Consider the following 16,706-nt stretch of genomic DNA (forward strand, 5'->3'; position numbering starts at 1 on the left):
AAAATGAAAAGTTTGCTTCAAGGAAGAAATATAAGGAGAATATTTCATAAAATGAGCTAGATAGAAGCATCAATCATTTATATTTCTTTTGTGATTGTAGCATGCATAGAAAACTAGCCAACCAAGAACATTAACTTGCTATTCTTCTCACCTTGGTTTGTCAAAACATACTGCATGATTCTTTTCTTGCTTGGGAACAAGTAAGGTTTAAGTTTGGTGTTGTGATGACATGTCATCATGTCATGTTTTTTCTATGCTTTTTCATACAAGAAATTGATGATTAGTGCTTAAATATTGAATGCTTTTGTGCTTAAAATAGTATATTTCTTTGATCTTTTAATTTTATAATTTTTGAAGAAAATAAGTGGAAAAAGAAGCAAAATAGCACAAAATCAGCTCAAAAAAGAAAAGAAGAAATTTGGGGCACATTTTTGAAGTTTGAGCACGCTTTGGAACCTTAGGCTATGCTTTTAAAAGCGTGGCCCATGACCATGAAGCCTTGGCACCAGTAACATGATACATTAGTATTAATATCTTATGCATGCATTACCATGAATTGCTAATTAAAGCATGCATGCATGAAACATTTATTACTAATGCCAATTGGCAATGAACGAATCAAGCTTTACGTTAATGCATTGGCATTACTATGTAATATAATAAAGTAAATGAAGGCATGCAATACATTAGTAACGCCATCAAATTCATGAACCAAGCAATAGAGCAAGCGTTCATTAAGCAACAGAGCGCTACGTTAAAGCATGGAAACGTTAATTGAAAGGGAAGCTTGGAAAGTGAGCGCCACGCTCACTAAGTGAGCATTTTTTGGAATTTCAACTTGGGAGGCAAGCCTTGTGCCATCCATACATACTAGGAGCGCTCAATATTGTAACTCGGCGCTCACTAAGAGAGCATTGGGAAGAGAAAAATGCGCACCAAAAGGGCAGCGCTTGAAGAACCAACGTGGCGCTCACTAAGGGAGCGCTAGTGAAGAATGAGCGCACGAGAGATGCTTGATAAACCCCGTTTTTAGGGTTTATCATATATAGATTTTGATGGTTTTATCAATGATCTTCCACACTTATTCATATAAAAATGCATGATTTTGTGTTCCTTTCCTAATTTTGCTTCATAGATGAAAACATGCTTCTTTTGCATTAAAATTGATATATCGTAATCCTCCTCTATTACCATTCCATTGCTAATTCACTTTTACTTTGATAAAAGTTGTAGATCTACTCTTCTTCTACTCTCAATTTGTACTCTTTTGATTCATTCACTTGGATCTAGATTTGTGAACTTGTTACTTTGAATTTTGATTAATGAATTGAGGAATTTCATTCAATTTCTTGATTGTTGATGATTGCTTGAATTAGATAGCTTTAATTCAACTATTTTCTCTCAATTTCATCATGTGTTCAATGATTGTCCACCAATTGTTTGTGAAAATGACAACCCTAGCTATGGAGTAGATTTTTCTTACTTGGCTTGGGGGTTGAGTTATTGGAGACACTTGAGTAGTGGATATTAATTTTTGATTAGGAGTTGAGAATTGCTAATTGACTTGGAGTGCACTAAAGCTAGACTTCCCTAGGGTTAGACTAGGACTTGTGACTGAAGTTAGTTACTTTCACTTGACCTTCCTCCATTATTAGGGGGTTAACTAAGTGAAACAATAATCAATTCGTATTACAATTGAAGGAAACTATAATGATGGAACTTCCAATACTCACCCTTAACCAAGGCCTTTACCTTAATCAATTGTTGATTACCTTTGATTAGCTTAAATTCTTGCACCAACTCTCAAAACCACAAAAGACTTCCTAATCAATAATGCGCATTCAAAGGAAATTCCTAAGGAGGATAACCCGAGACTAATACTCTCGGTCATAGGTTTTAGAATTGTTTGATGCAATATTTACATGTCGGTTAGACTATACTCATGATTGAACTCACTGTTAACTTTTATACCGGTATAAGAATTTCTTTCATCAAAATGGCGCCATTGCCGGGGAATTGCTTATGTGTGCCATTCTATTGGTTAGTTTAAATATGTTAATATGTGGATACTTGCATTTTTCTCTTGATTGTTTGTTTGATTGATTTTCAGTTAGGATTAATCTTTGCTTATGTACTATTTGAGGTCATGAGCTTCTTATCTCCTTCATTGTATGACGCGTTCACTACGAAATCCGAGCTTAGCTCCATTTGATTCAGAAATTGAAAGAACTTTGCTTCATATTAGCAAGCTCGGAGGCGGCTAGCCTTTGAGGGATTCCGAATTGTCATTCAAAGAAGGCACTAATTACTCTTCCATTGATACTACTAATAGTTCTTCTTTTGATCTAGGTTGTGACAATATGGCCACTCCAAGGAGAGTTACTCTCAAGGAAGCGGGTGCACCGAACTTCGTTCTCCAACATCTTCATGTGCTTCATCCCAACATGAATGCAAACTTTGAACTCAAGACCGCTCTCATCAATCTTCTACCAAAGTTCCATGGACTTCCCGCACAAGATCCAATTAGACACCTTAAGGACTTTCATGGTGTATGCTCGACCACTAGGCGGGAAGGATCCGATGAAGTGGCCATATGGTTGTTTGCCTTCCCATTCTCGCTTGAGGGAAGGGCCAAGGAGTGGTTTTATACCTTACCTAGTGATGTTGTCTCCGATTGGGACTTGCTTAGAAGAGAATTTCTAGATAAATTCATGCCCGTAAAAATGACGGAAAAGCTAAGGAAGGAGATCTCATGTATTTTACAAGGCAAGATGGAAACTCTATATGAGTATTGGGAGCGGTTTTGCAAACTTCTTAACTCATGTCCAAACCACATGATTGATACTCAAGTATTGCTTAGCTATGTGTGCCAAGGCATAAGAGAGCAAGATAAGAATCTACTGGATGCCTCAAGCAACGGTTCTTTGTCAAAGTATAGGACGGCGGAGGAGGCATGGAAACTCATTACCGACTTGCCCGAGTCCACTCAACATTCTAGACGGAGAATCAACGTCCCAAATGCCGTGAATGAAGTCTCTTCTAGTGGTGAGACCGCCACCCTTACCAAAACCTTGTGTGAGATGACAAGTCTTCTAAACCAACTCCAAGTGAATCAACAACAACCTCCACCATCTCCTCAACACCAACAAAGCCAATAATTGGTCCCCCAAAGAGTATGCGGTATTTGCTCATGCTACTCCCATTACACGGATGAATGTCTGAGTCTCCAAGAAGATAACACTCTAGCGGCTACCCACAACTTTTATGATCGCCCCTTCTATGGCCACCCTAATCAAGGATACCATTCACAAGAGAGAAATTTCAACCAAGGGTACCCCCAACAAGGAGGCAATTACAACCAAGAGAGTAAGAACTCTAATCAAGGTTGGAGGGATAGCTCCAACCAAGGTTGGCGGGACAATTATCAACAAGGAGGTAGGGACAATGGAGGCAACCAAAGATGGAACACTAACAATCTACAAAACAGATACTCACAAAACCTTCCAAATCAACAACCAAACCTACGTACCAGCCACCTCATAGACAACCACCTCCACCCAACCAATCACAAGCACCACAAATCACCTATCCTTCCCCTTCTTCAAATCATGATGAGACACTCTGGTCCATACTTCAAGGGAAAAAAGAACTCCAAAATACTCTCAAATCAAGTCTTAATGGCCTCACTTCCACCCTCCAAGCCTTCATTGCTCGTATGGAGACACCTTCTACCTCCACTCCTCAAGCGCCAAACTCTAGTGCCATACCTTCTCAACCTCTACCCAACCCCAAGGATGGCATCAACGCCGTAACCTTGAGGTCCGGAACTCAATTGAAAAAGAGTAGCTCAAAGGCACCTAGTCCGATTATAGTTACTTGGTGCACGAAATCACAATCACACTTTTGTAATTCCGCACAACTAACCAGCAAGTACACTGGGTCGTCCAAGTAATACCTTACGTGAGTAAGGGTCGATCCCACAGAGATTGTCGGCTTGAAGCAAGCTATGGTTGATGCACGGAAAACTTGTCTCATAATAAATTTCCTTCGGCAGGTGTACCGAATTTGTCGTCAAGTAAAAACTCACAATAGAGTGAGGTCGAATCCCACAGGGATTGATTGATCAAGCAACTTCAACTAGAGGAATATTCTAGTTGAGCGAATCAGAATTTGAGTTGAGAATTGCAGAAAATCAAATGGCGGGAAAGTAAATAACAGAAAAGTAAATGCTGGAAATAAAGAGCTGAATGTAGATGATGCGAAGTAAATTGCAGAATCTTAAATGGGAATGGGGTAATTGCTCATAAAAGTAAATGACAGAAAGTAAAGAGAATGGGTAAGATCAGAAATGGGGAGTTCATTGGGCTCAGGAGATGTTGCATTCTCCGGATCAATTTCATTTTCATCTCTTCCTCAATCAATGCACTTATTGATCTCCTTGGCAATCTTAAGTGATCGAATTACAATTCCTTGCAATTCAATCTCTCAAATCTTGATCAATAGCCAATTCCTTGGTCAATTGCTCATGAGAAGAGATGAAGTATGGTCACTGATTATACCACATGCATTTCCCAAATCAAGTGTTGATAGAATTATAGCCACATATCCATCCAAACCCAATTTGGTCCAGCATGAGAAAGTATTTCTAGCATGATCTCTTCATTCCTTTTTCAAGGCTCAGAAGAGATCCAAGTTTGAATAGCTTCTTTTCCAAGATAACTACCCAATTGGATGAAGATCGAAAGCTTTCAAGTAAAATCAAGAGAAAAGATAGAAGAAGAATAATGAAAACTAGTATTGATCAATCAAATTACAACAGAGATCCCTAACCCAATGAAAGGGGTTTAGTTGTTCATAGCTCTGGAAAATGAAAACAAAGATGGAGAATACATCAAATTGGCTTTACTTTGGCTCAGGACGTTAGTGGTGTTAACGTTCAGTAAAAATATGGGTTCGAGAACGTTAGTGACAATTACCTTTTTCACTAACGTTCCTCACCAAAGTAAGAGCCATGTTAACTTCAACGTTAGTGGCACAAACGTTGCCACTAACGTTGCCTCTATGTCCTTCGCACACGTTATTGGGACTCACCTTTCCCAGTAACGTTGAGAAGTCTCCCCCTTCCTTACGTTAGAGTCCACGTTAACTTAGTTAACGTGGCTCTTTTAACGTAAGCTTGCCAACCTTCGAGAACGTTAGTGACACTTACCTTTGTCACTAACGTTCCAATGTGCCTTTAGCTCCCACGTTAGAGTCCACGTTAACTAGGTTAACGTGGCCTCTAACGTGGCTGTGCTAGCCATCTCCAATATTAGTGACAAAGCTGAATGTCACTAACGTTGGCTCATCATCTCTCCTCCTCACGTTAGCTTCCACGTTAACTAAGTTAACGTGGGAGTTAATGTGGCTCATTGTGGCTTGTGTGGGCTCCTTCCAACGTTAGTGACAATGTTAGGTGTCACTAACGTTGGCGATCACCTTCCTTCTTCACGTTAGCTTCCACGTTAACTAGGTTAACGTGGGAGTTAACGTGGCTTATTGGGGCTTGTGTGGGTTAATCCTAGTGTTAGTGACAATGTTTGGTGTCACTAACGTTGTCGACCACCTACTTTCTTCACTTAGCTTCCACGTTAACTAGGTTAATGTGGGAGTTAACGTGGCTTATTGTGACTTGGCCAACGTTAGTGACAAAGTTGAATGTCACTAACGTTGGCTTCCCCTTTACTTCTTAACGTTAGAGGCCATGTTAACTAAGTTAATGTGGTTCTTAACGTGGCCACTTATGAGCTTGGTCCAACGTTAGTGATAATGTTAAGTGTCACTAACGTTGGCTCCCTTTCCTTTCTTCCACATTAGAGTTCACGTTAACTTAGTTAACGTGACTCTTAACGTGGGCAATGATGGCTTCGAGAGCATTATTGGCGATTACTTTTCTCATTAACTTTGCAAGTTACTCCAATTCCACGTTAGTGCCCACGTTAGTGTAACTAACGTAGCCACTAATGTGGTTCTTCTTTGCTTCCTTTGTCCTGAAATCAAGCAATCAAGTGCATCAAAGTTCTGGTCCAAGTCATGGAAAATGCAACATCAAATTTGTCATAAAATTCATGCAAAATCCTCATGAAATCATGTAAAGTGCACAATGTATTCTTGAATCAAGATGTAAGTGAATATCTACCCAAAACTAGCTTATTTTCTAAGGAAATGTATGAAACTACCCTAAAAACAGTAAAGAAAAGGTCAGTGAAACTGGCCAAAATGCCCTGGCATCACAACACCAAACTTAAAGCTTGCTTGTCCCTAAGCAAGTACTGGAACAAGAGAATGATGAATGGAATGCCAAGAGAAATGAGTCATTCTTGTGGAGGTCATGCCCCTAGTTTTATAGTGGTTTCATGCATAGCAACTTAGGTTCATTCCTGGCTTTCAGACCTTTATCATGTCCTAGAATACTCACTGTGATTGTATCCCATGAGACTTTTATTCATTGATCCTTTTATTGTTATTTCAGGGCTTATTTGTGTTCTTAGGCTAAGTGCTCTGTAAGGGGGCGACTCTTTAAGATAAGCTTTCAGCCAACACTCCCGAACCAGTTGGTTCAAGGTGCTAGGTGTTAAGACACCCCTAAGGACTTACTCCCTCACGTCTCTTTCCCCCATACATACACACCACAGGCATATAGTTTATTTATTTTCTTTTCTTGAGACCTTAGTGTCCAGCACCTCTTTGGGTTACTAAATGCTCTATAGTGAAGATTACTCTTGATAGTGGACTTTCAGCCGATAATCCCGAGTTAGTTAACCCAAGTTACCAAGTGATAAGGCACCCCTAAGAGCTTATTCATCCAAGTAGATCCCTCATACAGGAGCACCATAGACACATGCCTCAAAATTAAAACCATTGGTGCCTATCCTTATTGCTTACTCTTTTTCTTTTATTTTTCAACCTTTATTGTTCTTTCCCTTTTTCTTATTAGGATCTTCTTATTTAGCTAGTCTTATGGGGTGTGTCTCAAGCATAGTATTCCTGACAGATAGTTGTCCTCCCACCTGGTAGTTGAACCAACTTAGCTAACTTATGACTATACCATAAACTCATGAACTTACTCCATAGTATGAACTCTTCTCTAGTCTTTTAAAACACTCATTCTCTTTTTCATTTGATTCAAAGGGACAAGCATACAAGTAAGCAAAGTACGGATGCAGTGACATAAAGACTAGCAAACATAGACCTCTTCAACCAAAAACTTAAAAGACAAAATAAAAATAATTCAAACTAACATGGAAGCAAGTTCTATTTCATACAAGATCTTCCTTATTTAAAGCATAGAGAAAGATGGACCAAAGAAGGAACTCCACCACCTTTTACTCTTGTGGATGCCCATGCTTTCCTCCTTGTTTGTCTTCTTTGTGTCCTCTTGCATTCCCTCGTATCCGTGCCAATCTTGCTTGCTTCCAATCCTCAAGTGCCTTCCTCACTGATTCATGACTCTCTTCGACCTTTTGTCTTTCTTCCCGTGCTAATTCATCCCTCATTTCTTCATACCTTGTGATTCCTGGATGCAATATAGGCAGCTGTCCTACCAAGTAACCGAGCCTGGCTTGAGGATTTATATGATGCCCAGTCTCGCTCAGGTAAACTCCTTCTGTGAATGCCCTTTGCTCCTCCAACAGTTCTGCCTGTTCTATTTGTCTTCGATGAATCTCATGTATATGTGCACCTTGATGTTCTTGGATGTTGATTAGCCTCTAGATGGATTCTTGTTGCTCATTTTGCCTTTGTTCTGTCCCATCGAATGTTTCACTCCATTGTTGTCCTTGACTTAGTTGCTGATCCATCATTTGCTTTTGCCACTCCCCTTGTTGAGTCATCCATCTTGAGAGTGACTCCTCTTGTTGCCCCATCATCTGTAGTTGAAGCTCTCTCTGTGTTCCTTGGCTTTCCATATATTGTCAAGATAGCCCATCAATGGCTTCCTGCAATTGGTGCATATCCAAGGTGGCTGGTGCTTGCCCCTCTATGACTTGTCCTTCTACTACTTGAGGGGCCGGCCTCTTCCTTTGCTTCCGTTGAGGCATGGGGGATGCGGTAGCATGCATTTGTCGAACGGTTATTGGAATGCCCTCTTTTATCCACACGGGGTCCTCATCTTCAAACACCACCCCAGCTTTCTTGCACAGTCGGTAAATAGTGCTGGGGTAACCTAACGTTCCCCTTGAGTCGCTTTTCTCTGCCATTTTTCTAATGCCTTCTGCTATGAGTTCATGAACCTTGATCTCTCCTCCTTTGAGTATACAGTGCACCAGTGTGGCTCTCTTGAGATTCACCTCCGAGTTGTTCGCTGCTGGGAGGATGGACCTCCTTACAATTTTGAACCACCCTTTTGCTTCCGGGGTGAGATCTGCTCTCTTGATGAACCTTGGTCTCCTATCTGCATATCTTTCCCAGTCAGCTCCTGGTACACAAATGTCTTGCACAATCTGGTTATGATTAGGGTTGTTGTCCATTCTTGAATGATAACTCTCTTCTTCAAACGGTATGGACCGCTGCTTTAATGCCCTCATGACACTCATGGGACCAAATCCACAATCTTTCCTCTCACAAAGCTTATATATGACTCATCTGCCTTATCATATCGGACCGTATTTGCATAAAACTCTCTTATAAGATTTGCATTCACCTTAATGACCGGATCAGTGAGGAGCTCCCATCTTCTCTTTTCTACCTTCTTTGTGATTTCGGGACACTCAGTTTTCCTAACTTGAAATCCCAGCTCATAAATGATCTCCTTATCCACCATCCACCCGTATTGCAATGCATGGTGCAAGATTCTAAATCTCTTTTCATCATACGGGTGTTGCTCCATAGGTTCCTTTCCCTTCCTTCTTTTAGAGCTTGAAGATGCCATGAATGAGGGTTAAGGTGTGAAGTTGGCAAGGGTGTGGAGACTTTCGGTTGTTTAGGGTTGAGTGCAATGGATGGAGTGAGGGAGAATGTTTTTTTAAAAGGTTAGGAAATGCTTTGTTCTGAAATGGATATGTGTGAAGAGTGGGTGTGGAGTGTGAAGCTAGGGCACGGAAAAAGGATTACTTATATAGAGAGGTTGTGAGTGAATGGAGGGTGTAGATTGATGGAGTGGTTGCTTTGATGGACGGTTGGGGTTGTGCATGGAGAAAGGACAAGGATCATCACTTTATGAGGGTTATTGGTTCGGTCTTCAAGATTCTCTTTTCTTCAATGTTGCATGGCAACATTTTCCAATGCATTCCTTCTTGAGACAAGTGTGTAGTTTCTCTTCATGAAGTGGCCGAACCTTTCTCATTTAATTGTCCAATCAATCTCCTTCAATGCTCCTCTCCTTTTCCCTATAAAGATAAAATAAGAAAAGTAAGAATTAATATCATAAAGAAAAAACAATTTAAACTTTACGGCTAGAATAATAAAAAGAAGAAAAGATTAGATTGTTTATTCATGATCTCCAACTAACTAACTAACTGTGAATCCTTATATACACATTGGTGGCACCATGGGGTGACACCAAACTTAGTTTGGAGCACTGTGATGAAAAGTTCTGTTCAAGGCTCCAAGACTAGCATGCTCTCAGTTGCATTCATGCTTTCTTGGCACGCTTTGAACACCAAACTTGTTCTTCACTATATACTGCAGTATAAGGATTTCACCAAGTGTTTTTCAAGTTTGGGTTAGGATTCATGAATATTGACTTATTCACTATTTTCTAAAAGTATATAAAACATGGGTTGCCTCCCTTGAAGCGCTTCTTTAGCGTCACTAGCTTGACGTTTCTCCCTCATCAGGGTGGTTGGTAATGCTTAAAGTCCTCCCCTCTTGCTGTGGACTTATATCCATTGGTTGTACCAATGATCTCTACATGTTCCAAGGAGAGAACTCTGTTGATAGTGAAGACCTTAGGTAACTGAGATGGTACAGTGGGGAGATTAGGGGGGATATCTGGGAAGTAAGCTGAGATCACTTTATCCCCTGGAGAAAAGTCTTCCGTAGGGATCTTCTTGTTCCTCCACCCCCTTGGTACCTTCTTCTTTGTCCCTTTTGATGTTGCCTTGCTCTTTGTGACTTCTTCTTCTAAGAGAATTTTGTTGTTGTCTTCACATGTCTCTAGTGGTTTAGGTTCCTCCAGCTTTTCCTTGAGCTGTGACAACTGCTTATTTCCTTGTTCATCAACCAAGGGCTTTCCCAGGTGGGCTGGTTGTGCTTCAGTGCTTGCTTCCTCTTTCAGCATCTCATTATGATCGTTGCTTGGTTCTTTGTTCTCTTGGTCTGCTTCTTGTGAGAGTTTGAAGACATTAATGCTGAGTCGTTCATCATGGATCCTTAATATTAGCTCCCCTCGCTCCACATCTATGAGTGCTCTGGCTGTAGCTAGGAATGATCTTCCCAATATGATTGAGTGAGTGTGACTCTCTTCCATGTCCAAGATGACAAAGTCTGTGGGAAGAAAGTATTTCCCAACCTTTACCAACACATTTTCCACCACTCCTATTGCTTGTTTTTGAGTTTTGTCTGCCAGCCTGATGACTACATATGTGGGCATTATCTCATTGATCTTCAGCCTCATCACCAGGGATAAGGGCATTAAGTTGATGCTTGCTCCCAAATCGTAGAGTACTTTATCAAACATTGTTTCTCCTATGGCACAGGGGACATGAAAACTCCCTGGATCTTTTCTTTTTGTAGGCAAGTATGGTTGAATGAGGGCACTGCACTCCTGTGCCATAGATGTGAAATGTTGGTGGCTTGCATTGTTGGGATTTAGGCATCTTTGATCAAGGCTTTTGTCTTGTTGATTTTCCCACCCAAAGTTTGGGTGATTCCTCCATCCAGGGTTGTAGGTCTTGGAGTATGGATCATGGTTTTGCCTAGGTGAATTCTCAATGTAGTTGACTTGCTCCTGACTTCCCTCTGCTTCTTCATTCACTACTTCTTGGGTTGTTGTTGAAGTGGAGATTGCTGCTACTTGGTTCCTCTCCATCTTCTTGGTTAGGTCAGCCAGCTGCTTGGTAATGAGCTTGTTCTGAGCCAGCAGAGCATCTACATTGTTTAGCACCATCACTCCTCTAGTGTTCCCTCTTTCGGAAGCATAGAAGTAGTCATTCTCTGCTACAGTTTCAATGACATCTATGGCCTCCTCAATGGTCTTCTTCTTGTTCAAAGATCCTCCGGATGAATGGTCTACGGCCTTCTTTGACTCATAAGATAGCCCTTCATAGAAAATGTGCAGCTGCACCCATTTGTTGAACATGTCAGGTGGACACCTCCTTGTTAGGTCCTTAAACCTCTCCCATGCTTAATACAGAGTCTCACCATCTTGTTGCCTAAAAGTTTGGACCTCAGCTCTCAGCCTATTGATTCGTTTAGGGGGGTAAAATCTTGCTAAGAATTTGTTCACCACATCTTCCCAAGTTGTCAAGCTCTCCCTTGGGAAAGACTCCAGCCACTTAGCTGCCTTATCCTTGAGTGAGAATGGAAATAAGAGCAGTCTATAGGAGTCAGGATGAACACCATTAGACTTCACTGTGTCACAAATTCTCAGGAAGGTGGTTAGATGTTGATTGGGGTCTTCTTGGACACTTTCTCCGAACGAACAGTTGTTCTGAACAAGGGTGATGAGCTGTGGCTTCAGTTCAAAATTGTTGGCGTGGATGGTTGGCTTTTGAATGCTACTTCCACAGTTTCCTGGGTTTGGATTGATGTAAGAGCCTAAAACTCTTCTATCCTCTGCAGCATGATTTGCGCGACCTCCTCCGCCATGGTTGTGAGTCTCTTCTTCATGATGGTTTTCCATGTTTTCTTCCATGTTTGGTTCAAAGTATTCCTCCTCTTCCTCAGCACCAACTACTCTTTTTCCTCTTGCTTCCCTCCTTAATCTAAAGAAGGTCCTCTCAGGTTCATAATCAAAGGAAGTTGAAGCCCCACTTCTTCTCCCTGTCATACAACCAACAAGTACAAGCAAGGAAAATAGATGCAAAAAGTATTTCTGTTAGAATTACTATTAGTGTAAGTAATGCAATATATCAAACAATTAGTGGGTTAGTGAAATAAATGGTAAATAACTAAAAATGAAAAAGTAGGGGGAAGGGAAGAAATTAACCAAAACTGAAGGAAAATTACTCAAACAGAAAATTAAATCAAACAAAAATAAAATGCTCAATCTAGTTATCCTCCAATTTAATCATTGTTTATGCACAATCAATCCCCAGCAACGGCGCCATAAACTTGATGCACGGAAAACTTGTCTCATAACAAATTTCCTTCGGCAAGTGTACCGAATTTGTCGTCAAGTAAAAACTCACAATAGAGTGAGGTCAAATCCCACAGGGATTGATTGATCAAGCAACTTTAACTAGAGGAATGTTCTAGTTGAGCGAATCAGAATTTGAGTTGAGAATTGCAGAAAATCAAATGGCGGGAAAGTAAATAACAGAAAAGTAAATGCTGGAAATAAAGAGCTGAATGTAGATGACGGAAAGTAAATTGCAGAATCTTAAATAGGAATGGGGTAATTGCTCATAAAAGTAAATGACAGAAAGTAAAGAGAATGGGTAAGATCAGAAATGGGGAGTTCATTGGGCCCAGGAGATGTTGCATTCTCCGGATCAATTTCATTTTCATCTCTTCCTCAATCAATGCACTCATTGATCTCCTTGGCAATCTTAAGTGATCGAATTACAATTCCTTGCAATTCAATCTCTCAAATCTTGATCAATATTCAATTCCTTGGTCAATTGCTCATGAGAAGAGATGAAGTATGGTCACTGATTATACCACATGCATTTCCCAAATCAAGTGTTGAGAGGATTATAGTCACATATCCATCCAAACCCAATTTGGTCCAGCATGAGAAAGCATTTCTAGCATGATCTCTTCATTCCTCTTTCAAGGCTCAGAAGAGATCCAAGTTTGAATAGCTTCTTTTCCAAGATAACTACCCAATTGGATAAAGATCGAAAGCTTTCAAGTAAAATCAAGAGAAAAGATAGAAGAAGAATAATGAAAACTAGTATTGATCCATCAAATTACAACAGAGCTCCCTAACCCAATGAAAGGGGTTTAGTTGTTCATAGCTCTGGAAAATGAAAACAATGATGGAGAATACATTATGAACCTAGAAGTGCAGAGAAAGTAAAATACAGAGAGTAGTTCTATGCCAAGAGGCTCCCTATAATTTCCAACTCTCTTTTTCAATTCAAAGCTACTCCTATATATACTACTCTTCTGATCTTCTAGTTGGCTCTTCAAGTCTTGGGTATGGGCCTTTGGATCTTGAGTTTGAAGCAGTTATCTTCTTCATTGGGCTTGGCTTTACTTGCAGAGAGAAAGTGTGAAGTGGGTAGAGACTTTAGCTCAGGACGTTAGTGGTGTTAACGTTCAGTGAAAATATGGGTTCGAGAACGTTAGTGACAATTACCTTTTTCACTAACGTTCCTCACCAAAGTAAGAGTCACGTTAACTTCAACGTTAGTGGCACAAACGTTGCCACTAACGTTGCCTCTATGTCCCTCGCACATGTTATTGGGACTCACCTTTCCCAGTAACGTTGAGAAGTCTCCCCCTTCCTTACGTTAGAGTCCACGTTAACTTAGTTAACGTGGCTCTTTTAACGTAGGCTTGCCAACCTTCAAGAATGTTAGTGACTATTACCTTTGTCACTAACGTTCCAATGTGCCCTTAGCTCCCATGTTAGAGTCCACGTTAACTAGGTTAACGTGGCTGTGCTAGCCATCTCCAACGTTAGTGACAAAGCTGAATGTCACTAACGTTGGCTCATCATCTCTCCTCCTCACGTTAGCTTCCATGTTAACTAAGTTAACGTGGGAGTTAACATGGCTCATTGTGGCTTGTGTGGGCTCCTTCCAACGTTAGTGACAATGTTAGGTGTCACTAACGTTGGCGATCACCTTCCTTCTTCACGTTAGCTTCCACATTAACTAGGTTAACGTGGGAGTTAACGTGGCTTATTGGGGATTGTGTGGGTTAATCCTAACGTTAGTGACAATGTTTGGTGTCACTAACGTTGTCGACCACCTACTTTTTGCATGTTAGCTTTCACGTTAACTAGGTTAACGTGGGAGTTAACGTGGCTTATTGTGACTTGGCCAACGTTAGTAACAAAGTTGAATGTCACTAACGTTGGCTTCCCCTTTACTTCTTAACGTTAGAGGCCACGTTAACTAAGTTAACGTGGCTCTTAACGTGGCCACTTATGAGCTTGGTCCAACGTTAGTGATAATGTTAAGTGTCACTAACGTTGGCTCCCTTTCCTTTCTTCCACGTTAGAGTTCACGTTAACTTAGTTAACGTGACTCTTAACGTGGCAATGATAGCTTCGAGAGCGTTATTAGCGATTACTTTTCTCATTAACTTTGCAACTTACTCCCATTCCACATTAGTGCCCACGTTAGTGTAACTAACGTAGCCACTAATGTGGTTCTTCTTTGCTTCCTTTGTCCTGAAATCAAGCAATCAAGTGCATCAAAGTTCTGGTCCAAGTCATGGGAAATGCAACATCAAAAAGCAGTAGTATTCATGGCCTGCTAGTCTCTCTAGCATCTGGTTTATGAATGGTAAAGGAAAATGATCCTTTCTGGTGGCTGTATTGAGCCTTCTGTAGTCAATACACATACGCCACCCTGTAACTGTTCTTGTGGGAACTAGTTCATTCTTTTCAATACGAACCACTGTCATGCCTCCCTTCTTAGGGACAACTTGGACAGGGCTCACCGAGGGGCTATCAGAAATAGGATAAATAATCCCAGCCTCTAGTAACTTAGTGACCTCTTTCTGCACCACTTCCTTCATGGCTGGATTTAGCCGCCTCTGTGGTTGAACCACTGGCTTGGCATCATCCTCCAATAGGATTTTGTGCATGCATCTTGCTGGGCTAATGCCCTTAAGGTCACTTATGGACCACCCAAGAGCTGTCTTGTGTGTCCTTAGCACCTGAATTATTGCTTTCTCTTCCTGTGGATTTAAAGTAGAGCTTATGATCACTGGAAAAGTGTCACCCTCTCCCAGAAATGCATATTTCAGAGATGGTGGTAGTGGTTTGAGCTCTGATTTAGGAGGTTTCTCCTCTTCCTAAGTGATTTTTAGAGGTTCTTTTATTTCCTCTAGTTCCTCCAAATCAGGCTGAACATCTTTAAAGATGTCCTCTAGCTCTGATTCAAGACTCTCAGTCATATTGATCTCTTCCACCAAAGAGTCAATAATATTAGTGCTCATGCAGTCATTTGATGTGTCTGGATGCTGCATAGTTTTGACAGCATTTAACTTGAACTCATCCTCACTGACTCTCAGGGTTACTTCCCCTTTTTATACATCAATAAGAGTTCGTCCAGTTGCTAGGAAAGGTCTTCCTAGAATGACAGTTGCACTCTTGTGCTCCTCTATTTCCAGCACTACAAAGTCAGTGGGAAAGGCAAATGGCCAAACCTTGACAATCATGTCCTCAATGATGCCTGATGAATATTTAATGGAGCCATCAGCAAGTTGAGGACATATCCAGGTTGGTTTGACTTCTTCAGTCAACCCAAGCTTTCTGATAGTGGATGCAGGTATTAGGTTGATACTTGCTCCAAGGTCACATAGAGCTATCTTGGTACAAGCACCCTCTAATGTGCATGGTATCATAAAGTTTCCTGGATCTTGAAGCTTTTCTGGTAAGCTTTTCAGAATGACTGCACTGCATTCTTCAGTGAGAAACACTCTTTCAATTTCTCTCCAATCCTTCTAATGACTTAAGATCTCTTTCATGAACTTAGCATAAGAGGGTATTTGCTCAAGTGCCTCTACAAACGGGATCTTTATTTCAAGAGTCCTGAGATAGTCTGCAAAGCGGGCAAATTGTTTATCCTGTTCCGCTTGGCGGAGCTTCTAAGGATAAGGCATCTTGGATTTATATTCTTCAACCTTAGTTGCTGCAGGTTTATTCCCTACAGAAGTGGTTGGAGAAGCCTTCTTAGAGGGGTTACTATCAGCACTTGCAGGTGTCTGATTCCTCATTGGCGTTTGAACGCGAGGATTGGGTGCTGGATGGGCGTTTAACGCCAGCTTCCCACCCTTTTCTGGCGTTTGAACGTCAGAGTTATTCCTTTCTGGGCTCTTGATGTCCTCAGAGGGATCTTGGGTAGTGGTTTGGTCATCCTCTGTCATTTGTTCCTTTCTTGACTTTTTGCTATTTGTTCCTTTCTTCCCGCTCCTTAGTTAGACAGCTTGGCATTCTTCTGTTATCTGTTTAGATAGCTGCTGTCTTCTCTGATTCAATTGTGCTTCTATATTCTTGTTAGCATTTTTATTGTCTTAGAGCATCTCTTTGAATTCTGCTAATTGTTTTGTCATATGGAGTAATTGCTGATTAAGTTCAACAATCTGTTCTTAAGGATTATGATCAGTAGTTACTGCCATAGCCTCTTCTTTTATGGAGGACTCACTGTCTGAGTATAGATGTTGATTTCTAGCAACTGTATCTATGAGTTCTTGAGCCTCTTCAATTGTTTTTCTCATGTGTATAGATCCACCAGCTGAGTGGTCTAGAGACATTTGAGCTCTTTCTGTAAGCCCATAGTAAAAGATGTCTAACTGTACCCACTCTGAAAACATTTCAGAGGGGCATTTCCTTAGCATCCCTCTATACCTCTCCCAGGCATTATAAAGGAAATCATGATCCTCTT

General features: G+C 40.9%; 1 non-coding gene across 1 annotated transcript; it reads left to right on the plus strand.

The window, feature by feature from the left end:
* Positions 1–11,276: 11,276 nt before the first annotated feature.
* On the plus strand, positions 11,277–11,380 carry LOC112773541 (small nucleolar RNA R71). The gene has a single exon (XR_003188087.1). It is a non-coding gene; the product is annotated as a small nucleolar RNA R71 (small nucleolar RNA).
* Positions 11,381–16,706: the final 5,326 nt, after the last annotated feature.

Source organism: Arachis hypogaea, chromosome 18, assembly GCF_003086295.3.
Source record: "Arachis hypogaea cultivar Tifrunner chromosome 18, arahy.Tifrunner.gnm2.J5K5, whole genome shotgun sequence".
Taxonomy (NCBI): domain Eukaryota; kingdom Viridiplantae; phylum Streptophyta; class Magnoliopsida; order Fabales; family Fabaceae; genus Arachis; species Arachis hypogaea.